Source organism: Stenella coeruleoalba (assembly GCF_951394435.1).
Source record: "Stenella coeruleoalba genome assembly, chromosome: 5".
Classification (NCBI taxonomy): domain Eukaryota; kingdom Metazoa; phylum Chordata; class Mammalia; order Artiodactyla; family Delphinidae; genus Stenella; species Stenella coeruleoalba.
The window spans coordinates 7,230,865-7,250,273 of NC_137150.1; the positions used below are offsets into that span (position 1 = coordinate 7,230,865).

At 38.0% G+C, this 19,409-nt stretch overlaps 1 long non-coding RNA gene across 4 annotated transcripts in view; it reads left to right on the forward strand.

Moving 5' to 3' along the window:
* The window catches only part of LOC307187204, a 104,166-nt gene extending 96,792 nt beyond the window's left edge, over positions 1 to 7,374 (forward strand). For all 4 annotated transcript variants that reach the window (XR_013828547.1, XR_013828548.1, XR_013828549.1 and 1 more), the window contains 2 exons: positions 2,414 to 2,490; positions 6,697 to 7,374. This is a non-coding gene — a long non-coding RNA (uncharacterized lncRNA). The remainder of the gene's footprint in view (positions 1 to 2,413; positions 2,491 to 6,696) is intronic.
* The last annotated feature ends 12,035 nt before the right edge of the window (positions 7,375 to 19,409 follow it).

A 19,409-nucleotide genomic window follows, 5' to 3' on the forward strand; every position in this document is an offset into this window, starting at 1 on the left:
TGGCCGCTGAGCCTGCGCGTCTGGAGCCTGTGCTCCGCAATGGGAGAGGCCACAACAGTGAGAGGCCCGCGTACCGCAAATAATAATAATAAAAAATAAAAAAAGAAATAAGAGCAAAAAGAAACAAATGGGACCTGATCAAACTTACAAGCTTTTGCACAGCAAAGGAAACCATCAACAAAATGAAAAGACAACCTATGGACTGGGAGAAAATATTTGCAAATAATGTGACTGACAAGGGATTAATATTCAACATACATAAACAGCTCATACAACTCAATAAAAAAAGTCAAAAAATGGGCAGAAAACCTGAATAGACATTTTTCCGAAGAAGACATACAGATGGCTAAGAGGCACATGAAAAGATGCTCAACATTGCTAGCTATTAGAGAAATGCAAATCAAAACCACAATGAGGTATCCCCTCACACCTGTCAGAATGTCTATCATCAAAAAATCTACAAATAACAAATGCTGGCAAGGATGTGGAGAAAAGGGAGCCCTCTTACACTCTTGGTGGAAATGTAAATTGGTGCAGGTACTATGGAGTTTCCTCCAAAAATCTAAAAATAGAACTGCCATATGATCCAGCAATTCCACTCCTGGGTATATATCTGGAAAAAATGAACACACTAATTTGAAAAGATACGTGAACCCCAATGTTCACAGCAGCACTGTTTACAACATCCAAGACAAGGAAGCAACCCAAATGCCCATCAATAGACGATTGTGTTAAGATGTGGTGTACAAAACTGCAATGAAGTACCACCTCACACTGCTCAGAGTGGCGATCATTAAAATCTCTACAAATAACAAATGCTGGAGACGATGTGGAGAGAAGGGAACCCTTCTACACTGTTGGTAGGAATGTAAGTTGGTACAGCCACTATGGAGAACAATATGGAGATTCCTCAGAAAACTGAAAACAGAGTTGCCATATGATCCAGAAATTCCACTCCTGGGCATGTATCCAGACAAAACTCTAATCCAAAACAATACATGCACCCCTATGTTCATAGCAGCACTATTCACAGTAGCCAAGACATGGAAACAACCTAAATGTCCATCGACAGATGAATGGATAAAAAAGATGTGGTATATATATACAATGGAATACTACTCAGCCATAAAAAGAACAAAATAATGCCATTTGCAGCAACATGGTTGCAACTAGAGATTATCATACTAAGTGAAATAAATCAGAAAGAGAAAGACAAATAACATATGCTGTCACCTATATGTGGAATCTAAAATATGACACAAATGAACCTATCTATGAAACAGAGACTCGCAGACATAGAGAACAGACCTGTGGTTGCCAAGGGAGAGGGGATTGAAGGACGGATGGAGTGGGAGGTTGGGATTAGCAGATGTAAGCTATTATATATACAATGGATAAACACAGAGATGTAGCACAGAGAACTATATTCAGTATCCTACGATAAACCATAATGGAAAAGAATATATAAAAAAAGAATGTATATATATGTATGACTGAATCACTTTGCTGTACAGTAGAAATTAACATGACATTGTAAATCAACTATACTTCAATAAAAAAAGAAAATGCGGTATATACATACAATGGGTTATTACTCAGCCATAAAAATGAATGACATTTTGCCATTTGCAGCAACGTGGATAGATCTAGAGAATATTATGCTTCGTGAGGTAAGTCAGACAAGACAAATACTGTATGATACTACTTACATGTGTATTCTTAAAAAAACACAAATGAATGCATATGCAAAACAGAAACAGACTTGCAGGTATAGAAAACAAGCTGTTGGCTACCAAAGGGGAGAGGGTAGGAGGGAGGGACAAATTATGTGTATGGTATTAACAGATACAAACTACTATGTATAAAATAGATAAGCAACAAGGATACACTGTATAGCACAGGGAATTATAGCCATTATCTTGTAATAATCTACAATGCAGCATAGTCTTTAAAAATACTAGATCACTATGCTGTACACCTGAAATTAATACAATATTGTAAATCAACTATACTTTAATAAAAAACAAAGGGCACAATGTGACAGATCCTGACTTATGTTCCTACCTATTGTTTAGGTTTGAACAAGTCATAAGTCACCTAGGGACTAGATGGTGGAATAAACAAGGGCCCTTCAGTGTTGGTACCAAGCAGGAAAGCTTATAGAGACAAGCGTATAAAATGTTTTCAATTTGATGTAGAAAACCTGAGTGTTTAACTAAATCCTAAGTATCACATACGCTGTGATATTTAAAAAATAGTGCTGAATAGAAAGAAGAAAGATGTTTACACAAAAGCTCTGATGACACTAAATGAGAGAATGGGGTGAGAATGGTTAAACAGCTTAGCAAGGAACAAGCTTATGGCTTTGGAGCCAAAAGGTGGAATAATGCCAAGCTGTGTCTTGCCTTTGCAGCACTAGCACTTTTCATCTCCATCAGTAACAGAAGATCACCCCCCAGAGTGCTCTGCCAATCTCCTGGGCCCAGAGAAGTATGTGGAGTTTTATTTTTATTTTTTTTCTTTCCTTGATTCTAAAAGATTGCTGCACCAGTTTTAGAATGAATATTGCCTGTAGCCAGACCCATGCCGATTTTTGAAATATGGTTCGTTTTTTTTGTTTTTGTCATTGTCTGACTTTGGACAACCATTGCTAATTTGAATATTGATTAAATACCATATGTTGTAACAGAAAGAGATTTTCATGTTCCTTGGCAAGTTTCTGAGCCTCAGTTTTCTGAGGTTGAGGATGGTGAGGCTAACTCACAATGTTCCTTTAAGGATTATGTCAGGTATCCTTTGTGAAAAATTTTCTTGACTTACTGTGACCCGTTCCATGAATTTCTGTGATCCTATAAGATTATACTTATATTAAATCCTGTATCCTGGAGGCTGGGCTTATCAAATAGAGTTGCCTGCTATTTCACTATATAGATGGAGACAGCAAATCATTTCAGAAAAATTTCTTTGCTTTGAGAAGGAGATAGTGTTTCTCTGAGACATGTAATAGTAAGGACAGTAGATCCCCTTTGTAACAGGTTAGAGGCTAGAGGAGGTCAGTGTTAAGATTGTGGAGACTTTGTGAGCCAAAGGTTCAAGGCCAATATGTGTCCTATTTAATGAGACGGTATCTAAGGGATTGAGAGGATCTTTACTGAAGACCTTTGTGGAACTAAATATACAATGGGAAGAAGGAGTCTGTAATGGAGACCCAGTTTCAGTGCTGAGACTTTTGATAGCTTGAGATTGGCGTAGGTATGGCCAACTGTTAAACTGAAGTTAGAGATGGCTCATAGTTTGGGACAGGTGGTCCTCCCTTATCACAGGAGATAAGAGTGTGGTAGCCAGGGTGTGTCTGTCTTTTCCACGGTCTCTTGGAAAATTTAGATGTGGAACAGACATTAAAGATAACCACAGTGGTTCTCTGATAATATGGCATGTGAAACCCAAATACTTCCCTTGGATATTAAAAAGAGAGAACTTCCCTCCCCACCAAAATCAAGGCTGAATCTGATCAGGCCTCTAGATCCATAGGAAATAAAGAAATTAATGTAAATTTACAGGAAATAAGCATAGGAACATGTTATATGACAACATGGGTTTGTGACCTGTAAAATGCAATATAGAGAGAAACTACAAGATGAAGCACCTGGTTTCTACAATAAGTGAATCAGAGGGAGAGTGAGGGAGTAAAAAAGAGATTAAAAGAGATTGAAGGGACATAGTAACTTATTGTTGACCTATTGAACTACATGAAACTTTTAGATCCTGGTTTGAACACACAAACTGAAGTTGCAGAGGGGAGACAGAGACAGAAGGCTGAGTCGTGATTGGTTATTCAATGATATTAAGAAATTAATTTTTCTTAAGTTGACATAGTATTATAATTTTTAAAGGAGTCTTTATCATTTCATGCATAAATACTTGAAACTTACATACTTAAATATTTATGAGCAAAATGATGAGAGCTCAAGTGAGAGAGAGTGTGCCTTGTTGGCACCACAAGCTAGTGTAGCAGGTCATGGGTCTGACCCTGGGAGCACTAGAGAGAATGCAGTTCCTTCCTCCAGCTGGGACAAGGCACATGTTCCCTGGTTCCTTTCCTCAGTCCCTCTTTCTTTAGCAATATCAGCGTTTATTCCCAATACATGGTTTTCTGTGCTTCAGATACTGTAGTTGATTTCACTTATACCTAAACAATTTCTCCAGAACTGAGAAAACCTAGAGTTAGTTAGGGTTAGAAGAAACAAATATTGTTCGCCATGCTGTAGGAGGCAGGATGTGTTAGGTGCTCCTGGCATGCTTGCCATTAGGAGTATTCATTTGCACTGTAAGAAGCTCCACAGCGGAGTTTCCATTGTTTACAGTGTTTCAGCAACAGCATGAGATGGGCTGGTGGAATGCAGCTGAGGTAACTTTGGATTTGGTAAAAGATCTGTTCCAGTCAAGAGTGATTCACAGGTTCCCGTCTTCTGGTGAGACTAGCCTCGTAAAGATTGTATGAGCCTCCGTATTTTAGCTCTGAAGCATAAAGGAAATGTTAAACTTTCAATCTCTTCGCAAATACTGTACTCCAATGAAGACTTTGGCCATTTGTCCCAATGGAAAAAGCAGTCCAGTTCAGATTCATCAAATCCATCCATTCATCTATTTATTCATTGAATCTACTTGTCCATCCATCCATATTTATTATATATCTACTTCTTATCTATATATCTTTATGTAATTTCTTTGAGAATTTTGATGAAAAATTGATTTTATGTGGTATTTGTCATAATTATTGATCACCAACATCAACATTTTGGGGAACATCATATTTCAGTGGAAAAAGTTATGTTAGGAGGAGTCACAGTAATTTTAAATCTTAACTTAGCATATAACCTCAGAAAACTATACTTTTCTGTGCTGAAGTTTCTGTACCTGTAAATTGTTAATAAAATACTTTTCTCTGAAAAAAACTGCCCCAGGAAAGAATCACCAGTGATGTTATATCATGTTCCAAAGACTGTTTAAACAGATGGGATATTATTATAATATGTTAAATGAAAAGAAAAGAATGTAATACTCTTCCAGAATAATCTCAAATTTTTAACATACAAAGACATGCTGAATTCAAATATATGAAAATTTTTGTGTTTCTCTAATGTCCCAACTTTCTCTAATTAAATATATTTATGATCAGAAAAAATGCTATAAAATAGGGAATCTGTGAAGATATAATGAGGTAACAGTTGTGAAAAGCCTAAAAAGCTAATACATAATGTAATTATTCAAAAGTGCTATTTTGTTTACCAAGTTGCAGAAGATCAGAGAAAGGTAATCCAGTGGGTAGATAAAATAGATAAATAATGGTATCCTATTGTAGTCAGTGTAGCTGTATTAGATTCAGCAATCATCTATTAACCACTTTTTATGAATAAGACACGAGGCTAGGTCCAATAAAGCTATTTAAATGAGGGAAGGTAAATCAAAAGAATGAACTTGGCTTTCGGGTAGGTTATTTGACCTGGAATGAACAAAGAAGAATTGGAACAGATAGTCTGATAAGAAAATCCAAGTGTGGAATGTTAGTGCTGGAAGGAGATTTAGAAGGCATTGAATCCAAGCACCCACGATTAACATAAATGAAGGTGAAGGTAGAGTGTATGCATGCTTGCCTAAACTCAAAGAGAGAGTATCAGAGTTAGCACCAAGACACAGGTTTAAGAGGTAGGATTGTGTTCACTGGCATTTTACAGAGAGCTAATGTGGGGTGGCCTCAAGCTAGCTGTGTTCCCTAAAGTCACTGCTTCTCTTAAGGTAAACGTCTATTACTGAACCCTCTCCCAATGACTTCTGGTAACTCTCCCTTCCCCTCCGTACCATGGATTTAGGGTCCCTGCAGATCTGATGTTTGAGTCCAGCATTACTGCACTACTCTTCAGCCTGCCCACACTTTTATAATGAGTTCCTACTGAAAACCTCCTATTTTGAGTATGCCATCTGTTTCCTGCTGAGGCCCTGACTAGTATAGTGCTCAATAACTATTTTTGAATGAATGATTGAAAAACAGATTTTTTAGGACAAAGGGGTACTTTCACAGGTTTATATTAAATTTTATACATATCCTCATATCATGTCCAATGAATGAGACTGTAGTAATTCTAACTTTTTTTTTTAATTGGAGTATAGTTGCTTTACAATGTTGTGTCAGTTTCTGCTGTACAGGAAAGTGAATCAGTTATATTCACTACAGATACATGTGTCTACTCTTTTTTAGATTTCCTTCCCATTTAGGTCACACAGTGCATTGAGTAGAGTTCCTTGTGCTGTACAGTAGGTTCTCATTAGTTACCTATTTTATTTATAGTAGTGAGTAATTCTAACTCTTAAAGAAGGTTTCAGTGACTGTTCACATTCTGCAGAATTTAGAATGTTTCAGATTACTTTAAGTGAATTTAAATATAAAATTCTAAGCTACTTGGCATGTAAAAATAGCTTTCTCATCTTTTATTCTTATAAATGTATTTTATATTCATAAAGATTTAATTTCTTACTAAACTGCACAGAGCTGAATTGACAATAATTAATTTAAAACAAAGCAAGGGAATACCACTTTTCAATAGTTTTAGATGCTCAATAACTGAAGGTACCTCATTAGCAAATAAAAGACTAATAATTTTATTTAGTTTAAATAAATGGTTTTCCATTATTTCTTAGCATGAAGACCTGTGGAATGGTTTCATTTCAACCTGGACAAGAAAAGAAAGAACAGGAATCAGCATAATGAAGCTCTGCCTTCTCATGAGATTTTAGAAGCTCGGAAAGTGCTTTCTGATTAATGCTAGTTACTGGCTTATAGAAATAGTTTGAAAAGGTGGCATATAGATGTTGATTTGTCTTTATACTGAATCTTTGTTTACCGAGTGACCACATTGCTGAAAGTAAATTGCTAAAGGTAGCCGTCAAGTTGCTGTCACTATATCTTTGCCTCCTAGAAAGTTCACTTGGACTACACAGTATAGAGATGAGTGGTCTCTTCTTAAACGGGAGTGTTGTGGGAGGGTTGGTGGGGTGGAACAAAGTCTTCCTTTGGAAATTTGTAAGATGGGACCAGGCCACTGGTAAGTTATAAATCTGTCGGTTTGGCTAGGGTGTAATTGCTCAGAGTTCTACTAAAAGATCAATGGATTGTCATTGTATCTTGATTTCTATTTTCTCTCATCTCTGTCTAGTCACATAGATTGTGTGTGTTTGTGTGTCCGCACATCTCACCTACCTCTAAGATACCTAGTAAAAAATGCATCTGATCACTCCATCACGCTTTGGTTTGAAAGCCCAATGTTTTGCTTCTATCTGGCAACTTTAATTTCAAGAGGAGTTAGAATTTAGCTTTTCCGAAGGAACAAATTTCTAAATGGAATTTAAGTTAATTAATTAGACTGTATTGGTTAACTATTGTTAAATAGCAAACAACTACAAAACCTCAGTGGCCTATAACAAAAAGCATTATTTTTTTCATGTACCTGCAGGTCAGCTGGGAGTCAGGTAAGCTAGGCTGGGATAGGCGGGCCAGCTTTTTTGATCTTGGCTGGACTCACTCATGTGTCTGTGGGTTAGCTGGGGGTTAGTTGATCTAGGCTGGCTGATTGGAGCAGCTTGGCTGGATGGCTCTGTTTCACGTGTTATTCATCCTTGCTTGGGATTAGTAGGCAAGCCCAGACATGAACTTCTCAGATATGACAGAAGCACAAGAAGGCAAACAGAAACACTCAAGACCTTTTAAGGCCTAGGCTGGAACTGGCACAATTTCATATTGTGAAATTTCTCACAATTTCAAAATATACAAATCAATTTTCACTGCAAAGTAAAGGAGCTGTTACAGTGGAGGGTTCCTGGACTGAATGTCAATATTATGACATAGAAAAAAATATATATATATTTGTGTGTCATCTTGGGCATGTTACTTAACTTCTTGTCTCATATGTAAAATGGGATAGTAGTAGTATTGTTCGGAAATTATGTGAGATAGTATATGTAATGCACTTAGAATGGTATATGGTTCAACCAAAGACTATATATGTGTTTGCTTTCTTCATGGTATTTTATTGTGTGTATGCAATATAATTAATTTAGCTAGTTTCCCATTGATCAAAGTATAGCATTTTCAATTCCTCTGCTATTCCAATGTTGTTGTCAATATCCTTACATATCCATTACCATTGGCAAAAAAAAAAAAAAGATGCAATTTACTGCAAAGTCCATCCAATGTTGTTGTCAATATCCTTACATATCCATTACCATTGGCAAAAAAAAAAAAAGATGCAATTTACTGCAAAGTCCATCCAATCCAAGACCATTTAATGTAATTAGTTTTCTCAGTTTTCTATTTAAACGCAATGGTAGTATTATTTTGCAGAGTACCAGAGCTGGTTCCCTTTATGTGATATTTCTTTAGAACTTAAGTTTCCCCACTGTATTCCAAAACCCAATCTACTTCATCTTGAGCAATTTAGGGAAAATTCTTCAATTCTAGGGTATTTTTACTCCTTTGCAAAGAATGCTAATCAAAATGCTTGCTGTTTTTTAATTTCACTTTGATAAGTTCAGTTAAGGCCTCATAATTTCAGAAATTTAAAAGTACAGTAATTAAAGACACATTGAAGACAATATGCAAATATTTCAGTCCAAAGGCAACACACCCAAGTCTTCATTAAGCTTTACTAATTACATAGTAAAAGTAAAACCAAATAAAATTCTTTTAAAGTAGCAGTCCAGAATTTGGGCCTAGACCTATGAAAGGCATTTCCCTAGCTGACAGTTATGTGAACTCTGAAATTAACCAGAGCTAATTTGCTAGTAAAGGGGACAAGGGGTTGCATATACCAGTGTTGGTTTATATTTTCATGAAGTCTTGTCTTTTTTTTTTGGCTGCACTGCACGGCATGTGGAATCTTATTTCCTTGACTGGGGTTCGAACCCACACCCCCTGCACTGGAAGGCAGAGTCTTAACCACTGGACCACTGGGGAAGTTCCTTTCATGAAGTATTTTTGGTCCCAAAACTTTGGCTATTTGTTTTATGGCACTCAACTTTTGGGCAGATACATAGGTCATGTGTACACCTCGGGCAATGTGAATAGTTTGGTAAGCTGGACAAAAAGGTAAATATAGGTGACTATAAAGGTCAACAAGAGCTAGTTTATGACAGGTCTTGATTCCTCAGCAGAGCCAAGGTTGTGCTCACCCTAGGTGTGTTGAGGCCTGTCTGGAGCACTGGAGGGGTGGGATCACCAGGAATTTATCTGTATGGATGATAGGAGACCTCCTGGGAACAACTCTTTCTGAAAAGGTAGAGTGTGGACATTGGTACAATCATAGCACAGAAGCATTGGCAGGGAGAAGGTGGTTTTAAACACTGTATGCAGATCTTCATCAATTACTGCCTGCATGGATTGGCCTTGAGTTTTAGAGAGGAGGGAGGAGGCTACCAATGACACTGCAAGTTAAGTTTCTCTAAAATTCTAAATGATATGGAAGGCACAGGCATTCACTCTTTTGAAATGTGTAGGGAGAAACGTTTATGCCTCTTTCCTCAAGTTCCTATCTCAGTACGTTATGGGCGTGAGGATTGAATGAACTTTTGTTCCATACCCCCTTAGGCAGGGCACAGAAACACTTCTGGCTCCTCTTGGTCTTGCTAAGGGAGGTGGACGAGCTAAGCACATTGGGGAAACTTTGTTCACTGGGATTTATCCACTACAGAGCGGAGTGCTCACATGTGGCATAGCATCTTCATTTTCTACTTCCTGGCAGTTTTTGTCTCCATGCATTTATCCTGGGAAGGGCCCATAGCCCATATTCTGAAGAAGGTCCTGTGAGCTAGACTACACCCAAAAGGTGAATCTATACAGATATAGAAAACAAACTTGTGGTGACCAAAGGGGAGAGGGAAGGGGGGAAGGACAAATTAGGGGTATGGGATGAGCAGACACAAACTACTATGTGTAAAATAAACAGCCAACAATATATTATATAGCGCAGGGAATTATAGCCATTATCTTGCAATAACCTACTATGGAGTATAATCTGCAAAAAAACCTGAGTTACTATGCTGTATACCTGAAACTAACATAGGTTTTGGATCACTGTGTTTTCATTGTCATTTGTCTGTCGGTATTTTTTGATTTCCTCTTTGATTTCTTCACTGATCTCTTGGTTGTTTAGTAACGTAGTGTTTAGCCTCCATTTGTTTGTGTTTTTATGTTTTCTTTCCTGTAATTGATTTCTAATCTCGTAGCGTTGTGGTCAGAAAAGATACTTGGTATAATTTCAATTTTCTTAAGTTTACTGAAACTTGATTTGTGACCCAGTATGTGATCTATCCTGGAGAATGTTCTTTGCACACTTGAGAAGAAAGTGTAATCTGCTGTTTTTGGATGGAATGTCCTATAAATATCAATTAAATCTATCTGGTCTATTGTGTCATTTAAAGTTTCTGTTTCCTTATTTATTTTCATTTTGGGTGATATGTCCATTGGTGTAAGTGAGGTATTAAAGTCCCCCACTATTATTGTGTTACTGTCGATTTCCTCTTTTATAGATGTTAGTAATTGCCTTATGTATTGAGGTGCTCCTATGTTGGGTGCATATATATTTATAATGGTTATATCTTCTTCTTGGATTGATCCCTTGATCATTATGTAGTGTCCTTCCTTGTCTCTTGTAACATACTTTATTTTAAAGTCTATTTTATCGGATATGAGTATTGCTACTCCAACTTTCTTTTGATTTACACTTGCATGGAATATCTTTTTCCATCCCCTCACTTTCAGTCTGTGTGTGTTCCTAGGTCTGAAGTGGGTCTCTTGTAGACAGCATATATATGGGTCTTGTTTTTTTTTTTTTTAAATATTTATTTATTTATGTGGCTGTGCTGGGTCTTCGTTGCAGCACGCGGCATCTTTGTTGCAGCATGCGAACGCTTAGTTGTGACGTGCAGGATCTAGTTCTCAGACCAGGGATCAAACCCGGGCCCTCTGCATTGGGAGCACGGAGTCTTAACCACTGGACCACCAGGGAAGTCCCTGGGTCTTGTTTTTGTATCCATTCAGCAAGCCTGTGTCTTTTGGTTGGAGCATTTAATCCATTCACGTTGAAGGTAATTATCGATATATATGTTCCTATGACAATTTTCTTAATTGTTTTGGGGTTGTTTTTGTAGGTTCTTTTCTTCTCTTGTGTTTCCCGCTTAGAGAAGTTCCTTTAGCATTTGTTGTAGAGCTGTTGTGGTGGTGCTGAATTCTCTTAGCTTTTGCTTGTCTGTAAAGCTTTTGATTTCTCCATGGAATCTGAATGAGATCCTTGCTGGGTAGAGTAATCTTGGTTGTAGGTTCTTCCCTTTCATCACTTTAAGTATATCATGCCACTCCCTTCTGGCTTGTGGAGTTTCTGCTGAGAAATCAGCTGTTAACCTTATGGGAGTTCCCTTGTATGTTATTTGTCATTTTTCCCTTGCTGCTTTCAATAATTTTTCTTTGTCTTTAATTTTTGCCAATTTGATTACTATGTGTCTTGGAATGTTTCTCCTTGGGTTTATCCTGTAATGGACTCACTGTGCTTCCTGGACTTGGGTGGCTATTTCCTTTCCCATGTTATGGAAGTTTTCGACTATAACCTCTTCAAATATTTTCTCAGGTCATTACTCTCTCTCTTCTCCTCTGGGACCCCTATAATGTGAATGTTTTTGCATTTAATGTTGTCCCAGAGGTCTCTTAGGCTCTCTTCATTTCTTTTCATTCTTTTTTCTTTATTCTGTTCCGCAGCAGTGAATGCCACCATTCTGTTTTCCAGGTCACTTATCTGTTCTTTTGCCTCGGTTATTCTGCTATTCATTCCTTCTAGTGTAGTTTTTATTTCAGTTATTGTATTGTTTATCTCTGTTTGTTTGTTCTTTAATTCTGCTAGTTCTTTGTTAAACATTTCTTGCATCTTCTCGATCTTTCCCTCCATTCTTTTTCCGAGGTCCTGGATTATCTTCACTATCATTATTCTGAATTCTTTTTCTGGAAAGTTGCCTATCTCCACTTCATTTAGTTGTTTTTCTGGGGTTTTATCTTGTTCCTTTATCTGATACATAGCCCTCTGCCTTTTCATCTTTTCTATCTTTCTGTGAATGTGGTTTTTGATCCCGGGCTGCAGGATTCTAGTTCTTCTTGCTTCTGCTGCCTGACCTCTTGCACACTTTTAAAATTCTAGTCATATCTATTCTGATGGCCAACTTTGGTGCTTGAAATGTACTCTTTGATTGGTTTGATGATTTTAAATCTTTTATTTTGTTCTTGTTGACTGTGAGCAGGGAGCTTTAGCATCTATTCTTAGCATTTTGACAACTTTTTCATTACTGATTCCTGAATCTATCAATTAAAATGATATTGTTTTCTGTGTCCTATGTGTTTGTGACAGGAGGGGGTGAGGGGCAATGAATATGTATACAGAGCAAAGTGATGGATGTACGTATGGATGAATGGAGGGAAGATTTAGCAATAACATAGGAATTTCAAGTTTTAATCCCCATTAGGTAATAAACCCCAGAAATATATATATTTTTGATTAACATAGGAATTCAAATTCCTAGTACATTATATGTCATCGTGGAGACTAAGGTTTTTTTGATGAATAAATATTTTCTATATGTGTGTGTTAGTATCTATGCAACATGTAAAAGAAACAGTCTACAGGAAGTTGCCTTGGGGGAGAGCCTCAGAGGGAAGGAGTAAAATGAGAACAAGGCAGAGAAAAATTGAACTGAAGACAAAGGATTTATTTTAATTTATTTTTTTATTGAAGTATAGTTGATTTACAATGTTGTGTTAGTTTCTGGTATACAGCAAAGTGAGTCTGTTACATATACACACACACACACACACACACACACACACACACACACACACACGTCATTTTCAGATTCTTTTCCGTTATAAGATCCTGAGTCTAGTTCTCTGTGCTATAGAGTAGGACCTTGTTATTTATCTATTTTATATATAGTAGGGTGTATGTGTTAATCCCAAACTCCTAATTTATCCCTCCCTCCTTCCCCTTTGATAACCATAAGTTTGCTTTCTATGTCTGTGAATCTATTTCTGTTTTGTAAACAAGTTCATTTGTGTCATTTTTTTAAGATTCTACATATAAGTGATATCGTATGATATATATATATATTTTAATTTAGAAGACAAAGGATTTTTTTTAATTTTTGGATTTTATTTTTTTACACAGCAGGTTCTTATTAGTTATCCATTTAATACATATTAGTGTATATATGTCTATCCCAATCTCCCAGTTCATCCCTCCACCCCCCCACACCACCACTTTCCTCCCTTGGTGTCCATATGTTGTCCTCTACACCTGTGTCTCTATTTCTGACCTGTAAACCAGTTCATCTGTACCATTTTTCTAGGGTCCACATATGCATAAATATACGATATTTGTTTTTCTCTTTCTGACTTCCTTCACTCTGTATGACAGTCTCTAGATCCATCCAGAGAGAAGACAAAGGATTTTGAAGAGGGAGAGTGACATGAATCTGTCACTTTAAACTCTAAAGCGACCATCCATTAATTTAGGGGCTTTTCTTGGGTTTTACTTTTTCTTTGTTCAATGATGCCTCTTCAAACAGTAAGAAACTGTGCATGCATTTCCTGGGAATGTTTATTGAAGAAAAGGAATTCAGAGCAGAAGACAGAACAGACTCTTGGCTGCATATGAACAATTTGTTCCAAAAAATCAGATTTAAATATTACCATAGTGATAAAATGAAAATGTTTTCAACATCTGCCTTACTGAGACCCTGGCCTCTTAGGCTTCATCACGGCGATGGCCCCATGTCCTTTGATGAGGCTGTCAGAACTGGAGGGTTGGGGGGCATGTGGAGATGGCCCCTGCTTGGTGGTGGTGTTCCCATGTCATCACCTCAGAACCACAGAGAGTTGCCAACGGATGCCGTCAGACTCATTGTAAGAATCCTGAATATCAAAAGAGACATCTTTTTCAGAATGGAGAGCAGCACAAGCCGTCCATAGGGAACAGAGCTGTAGGCAGCCTGACATATTTTCAAGCTGAAAGCTGTGTAGTGCTTTTTCTTCCTTAAAAATAGGCCTTTGCTGTAAAATAAAATGCCATAATCAATCATTGGATTTCACCGTTATAACTTGTTCAGTTCCTTTAAATTAAATTGTGGTTAAAACCTGAAACAGACACACTTTTTAAAAAAATAAAATGAAAGTATAAGATTGATGAGAAGAAGAAAGAAGTTGTGATTCTCCCTGCCCTTCCTACCCAACACTGATAACAGTGACAGTGCATTTTCAAGAAGTGATAAGGTGTGTTTTGTCACCTTAATATGCTCAAAAGACATCTTTTCACATCCTGTTTTCTGTGATGTGGTTATTTCTCACAAATTCTCGCCATAGACTTTTTTTTCCCTTGAGAGTATATTATGAAACTGCTGCAATAAAAATATGTTTATCCAGAAATAGACACACAGACATAGAAAACAAACATATGGTTACCAAAGGGGAAAGTGTGGGTAGGGATGAGTTAGGAGTTTGGGATTTAGCAGATACACACTACTATACATAAAATAGATACAAAACAACGTCCTACTGTATAGCACAGGGAGCTATACTCAATATCATGTAAAAACCTATAATGGAAGATATATATATCTTCTGCTTGCATGATTTTATTGAAGGCTTCCTGCCCCTCATTTTCTCTAATCTCTTTTCCTGGACATGTTGGATGGATTGATCCTTTCATTTTTTTTTCTTTTCTCCCGTCTTTTATATTTCTTTGTCCTTTTTCCTCTCTCTCTCTCTCTGTCTCTCTCATTCTCTCTCACACACAGAGACACATACACATACACATGCATGCACACATGCACACATCTTTGGCATTATCTTCCAACCCTTCTCTTGACTTCTTTATTTCTGATATCATGTTTTTCTTCTCTGAGGTTCCTTTCTTATTCCCTGAATGCTCTTTTTTGATAGCATCTTGTTCTCATTCCATGTGTGCAGTGTATTCTGTGATCTCTGAGTATATTGGTGTATGTATATGTAAGAAGTTTTCTTCTCCTAGCAATCTAGGTTTTTTGGTTTTTTCTTTTTCAGTTTGTTCTTTTTTTCTATTTATTTGTTGTAGTCTCTGTCTTTTGGGTTATAGACTTTCCTCAGATGTTTGGCAATCCTTGTTTGCCAATTCTTATTTAAGAGTCAGGGATGAAAAAGCTGCTTTAGAAGCTCTGAGGACATATGTAGAGCTTGTAGACTGAGAACAGCAGTGTAGAGTGATCCGGTTGGAAGTCTGTTGGGAAACTCTTAGTATCATAATCTTTGATTCTGCCTCATGGGCTGCTCGGATTCCAGTGAGAAGGAGCTTTGGTTTCCTGCCTGAGAGCCTGGTGAAGAAAGATTGGCTGCTGCTTCTTTTTTTTTTTAATCACTCAGCGTAATTCTCTTGAGTTCCACAGAGTTGTAGTGTGTATCAAGAGGTAATATAGATGGAATCATAGAATATGTAACCTTTAGAGATTGTCTTTTTTCACTCAGCATAATTCCTTTGTGCTCCACCAAAGTGGCTGCATGTATTCATTTTTATTGCAGAGTAGTATTCTGTGGTATGGAAGAGCTGCCATTTTAACCATTCACCCACTGAAGAACATTCGGATTGTTTCCAGCTTTTGGCTCTTATGAATAAAACTGCTGTGGACTTTAATGTGTAGGTTTCTGTGTGAACATAAATTTCATTTCCCTGCGAATGCTGAGCAATATGATTACTGGGTAATATGGTAAACGCATGTTTAGTTTCAAAAGAAACTACCAAATGGTTTTCCAGAGTGCAGTGCCATTTTGCACTTGTACCAGTAATGTACGGGTGTGATCTAGTTTCTCTGTATGTTCTCCAGAGTTTGGTATTTGCTCATGGTTAATTAAGCTGTTTGTTTTTCAGATTGTCCTTTGGTGTCTTATCTATGAATGATTAGATTAACCCAAGGTCACAAAGATTTTATCCTGTTTTCTTCTAGAAGTTTTTTTTTTTAACATCTTTATTGGAGTATAATTGCTTTACAATGGTGTGTTAGTTTCTGCTTCATAACAAAGTAAATCGGCTATGCTGTACATATATCCCCATATCTCTTCCCTCTTGTGTCTCCAGCCCTCCCACCCTCCCTATCCCACCCCTCTAGGTGGTCACAAAGCACCAAGCTGATCTCCCTGTGCTATGCAGCTACTTCCCACTAGCTATCTAACATTTTTTAGTGTATATATGTCCATGCCACTCTCTCACTTTGTCCCAGCTTACCCTTCCCCCTCCCCGTGTCCTCAAGTCCATTCTCTAGTAGGCCTGTGTCTTTATTCCTTCTTGGCCCTAGGTTCTTCATGACCTTTTTTTTTTTTTAGATTCCATATATCTGTGTTAGCATACGGTATTTGTTTTTCTCTTTTTGACTTACTTCCTTCTGTATGACAGACTCTAGGTCCATCCACCTCACTACAAGTAACTCAATTTCCTTTCTTTTTATGGCTGAGTACTATTCCATTGTATATATGTGCCACATCTTCTTTATCCATTCATCTGTCGATGGACACTTAGGTTGCTTCCATGTTCTGGCTATTGTAAATAGACCTGCAATGAACATTTTGGTACATGACTCTTTTTGAATTATGGTTTTCTCAGGGTACATGCCCAGTAGTGGGATCCCTGGGTCATATGGTAGTTCTATTTTTAGTTTTTTAAGGAATCTCCACACTGTTCTCCATAGTAGCTGTATCAATTTACATTCCCACCAACAGTGCAAAAGGGTTCCCTTTTCTCCACACCCTCTCCAGCATTTATTGTTTGTAGATTTTTTGATGATGGCCATTCTGACTGGTGTGAGATGATATCTCATTGTAGTTTTGATTTGCATTTCTCTAATGATTAATGATATTGAGCATTCTTTCATGTGTTTGTTGGGAAGCTGTATATCTTCTTTGGAGAAATGTCTGTTGAAGTCTTCTGCCCATTTTTGGATTGGGTTGTTTGTTCTTTTGATATTTAGCTGCATGAGCTGCTTGTAAATTTTGGAGATTAACCCATTGTCAATTGCTTCATTTGCAAATATTTTCTCCCATTCTGAGTGTTGTCTTTTCATCTTGTTTATGGTTTCCTTTGCTGTGCAAAAGCTTTTATTCATTAGGTCCCATTTGTTTATTTTTGTTTTTATTTCCACTTCTCTAGGAGGTGAGTCAAAAAGGATCTTTCTGTGATTTATGTCATAGAGTGTTCTGCCTATGTTTTCCTCTGAGAGTTTGATTGTGTCTGGCCTTACATTTAGGTCTTTAATCCATTTTGAGTTTATTTTTGTGTATGGTGTTAGGGAATGTTCTAATTTCATTATTTTCCATGTAGCTGTCCAGTTTTCCCAGCACCACTTATTGAAGAGGCTGTCCTTTCTCCACTGTATATTCTTGCCTCCTTTATCAAAGATAAAGTGACCATATGTGCCTGGGTTTATCTCTGGGCTTTCTATCCTGTTCCACTGATCTATATTTCTGTTTGTTATTGTTTTCTTTTGTTTGTTTTTCAGAATGTCCTTTGGTGTCTTATCTACAAATGATTAGCTTAACCCAAGGTCACAAAGATTTTATCCTGTTTTCTTCTAGAAGTTTTAGAGCTTTAGGTTTTATATCTAGGCCTTGGACCTATTTTGAGTTAATTTTTATGTATAGTATAATGCATGGATCAAGTTTCCTTTTTTTATAAGTAGATATTGAATTGCTTCAGCATCATGTATTAAAAAAAGCTATTCTTTCTCCATAGAATTGCTGCATCTGTCAAAAATCAATTGGCCATATTTTTGAGGGTGTGTTTCTGGACTGTCTATTCTGCTCTGTTGATCTCTGTATGGTTTTGCCAATTCCACAGCTTTATAGTGAGACTTGAAGTCAGGCTGTGTGAATCTTCCAACTTTCAGCTTCTTTTTAAAAATTATTGTGATTATTCTAGTTCCTTTACCTCTCCATATACATTTTACAATCAGCTTATCAACATCTACAAATATCTTACGAAGATTTCGATTGGGATTGTAATGAGTAATGAATCTATAGGTCCATTGGGGAGAACTGACATCTTAACACTACTGAGTCTTCTAATCCACAATCATGGTATAAAACTCCATTTACTAAGGTCGTTGATGATTTCTTTGATCAACGTTTTACCATTTCCAGCACATAGATCTTGAACGTATTTTGCTAGATTTATACCTAAGTATTTCATATTTGTGCTGCTATTATAAGTGGCTATGCCAGGTGTCAATTTGTTTTCCATATCCCAGGTGATATGTTTCAGCTCTTAATCCTCAGAGTCTAGGACATTGTCTAGCATAGACTAAGAACTTAATAAATATTTGTTGGCTATTGGTCTTGATGTTAGACAATTTGAGTTCTATTCCTGGCTCTAATCACTGTGATATCTTGGGTAAGACACACAATCTCCCTGGGCCTCATTTCATCCATCTGAAAATAATGCATTGCACGGGGTGGGGGGGGGAGCTTCAAGATGGCGGAGGAGTAAGACGTAGAGATCACCTTCCTCCCCACAAATACATCAGAAATACATCTACACGTGGAACAACTCCTACAGAACACCTACTGAACGCTGGCAGAAGACCTCGGACCTTGCAAAAGGCAAGAAACTCCCCCACGTACCTGGGTAGGGCAAAAGAAAAAGGAAAAAACAGAGACAAAAGAATAGGGACGGGACCTGCACCTCTGGGAGGGAGCTGTGAAGGAGGAAAGGTTTCCACACACTAGAAGCCCCTTCGTGGGTGGAGACTGCAGGTGGCGGAGGGGGGAAGCTTCGGAGCCGCTGAGGAGAGTGCAGCAACAGGGGTGCGGAGGGCAAAGCGGAGAGATTCCCGCACAGAGGATCGGTGCTGACTGGCACTCACCAGCCCGAGAGGCTTGTCTGCTCATCCGCCGGGACAGGAGGGGCTGGGAGCTGAGGCTTGGGCTTCGGTCGGAGCGCAGGGAGAGGACTGGAGTGGGCTCCGTGAACACAGCCTGAAGGGGGCTAGTGCGCCACAGCTAGCTGGGAGGGAGTCCAGGAAAAAGTCTGGAGCTGCCAAAGAGGCAAGAGACTTTTTCTTGCCTCTGTGTTTCCTGCTGTGTGAGGAGAGGGGATTAAGAGCACCGCTTAAAGGAGCTCCAGAGACAGGCGCGAGCCGTGGCTATCAGCGCGGACCCCAGAGACAGGCATGAGATGCTAAGGCTGCTGCTGCAGCTACTAAGAAGCCTGTGTGCGAGCACAGGTCACTATCCAAACCGCCCCTCCCGGGAGCCTCGGCAGCCCGCCACTGTCAGGGTCCCGTGATCCAGGGACAACTTCCCCAGG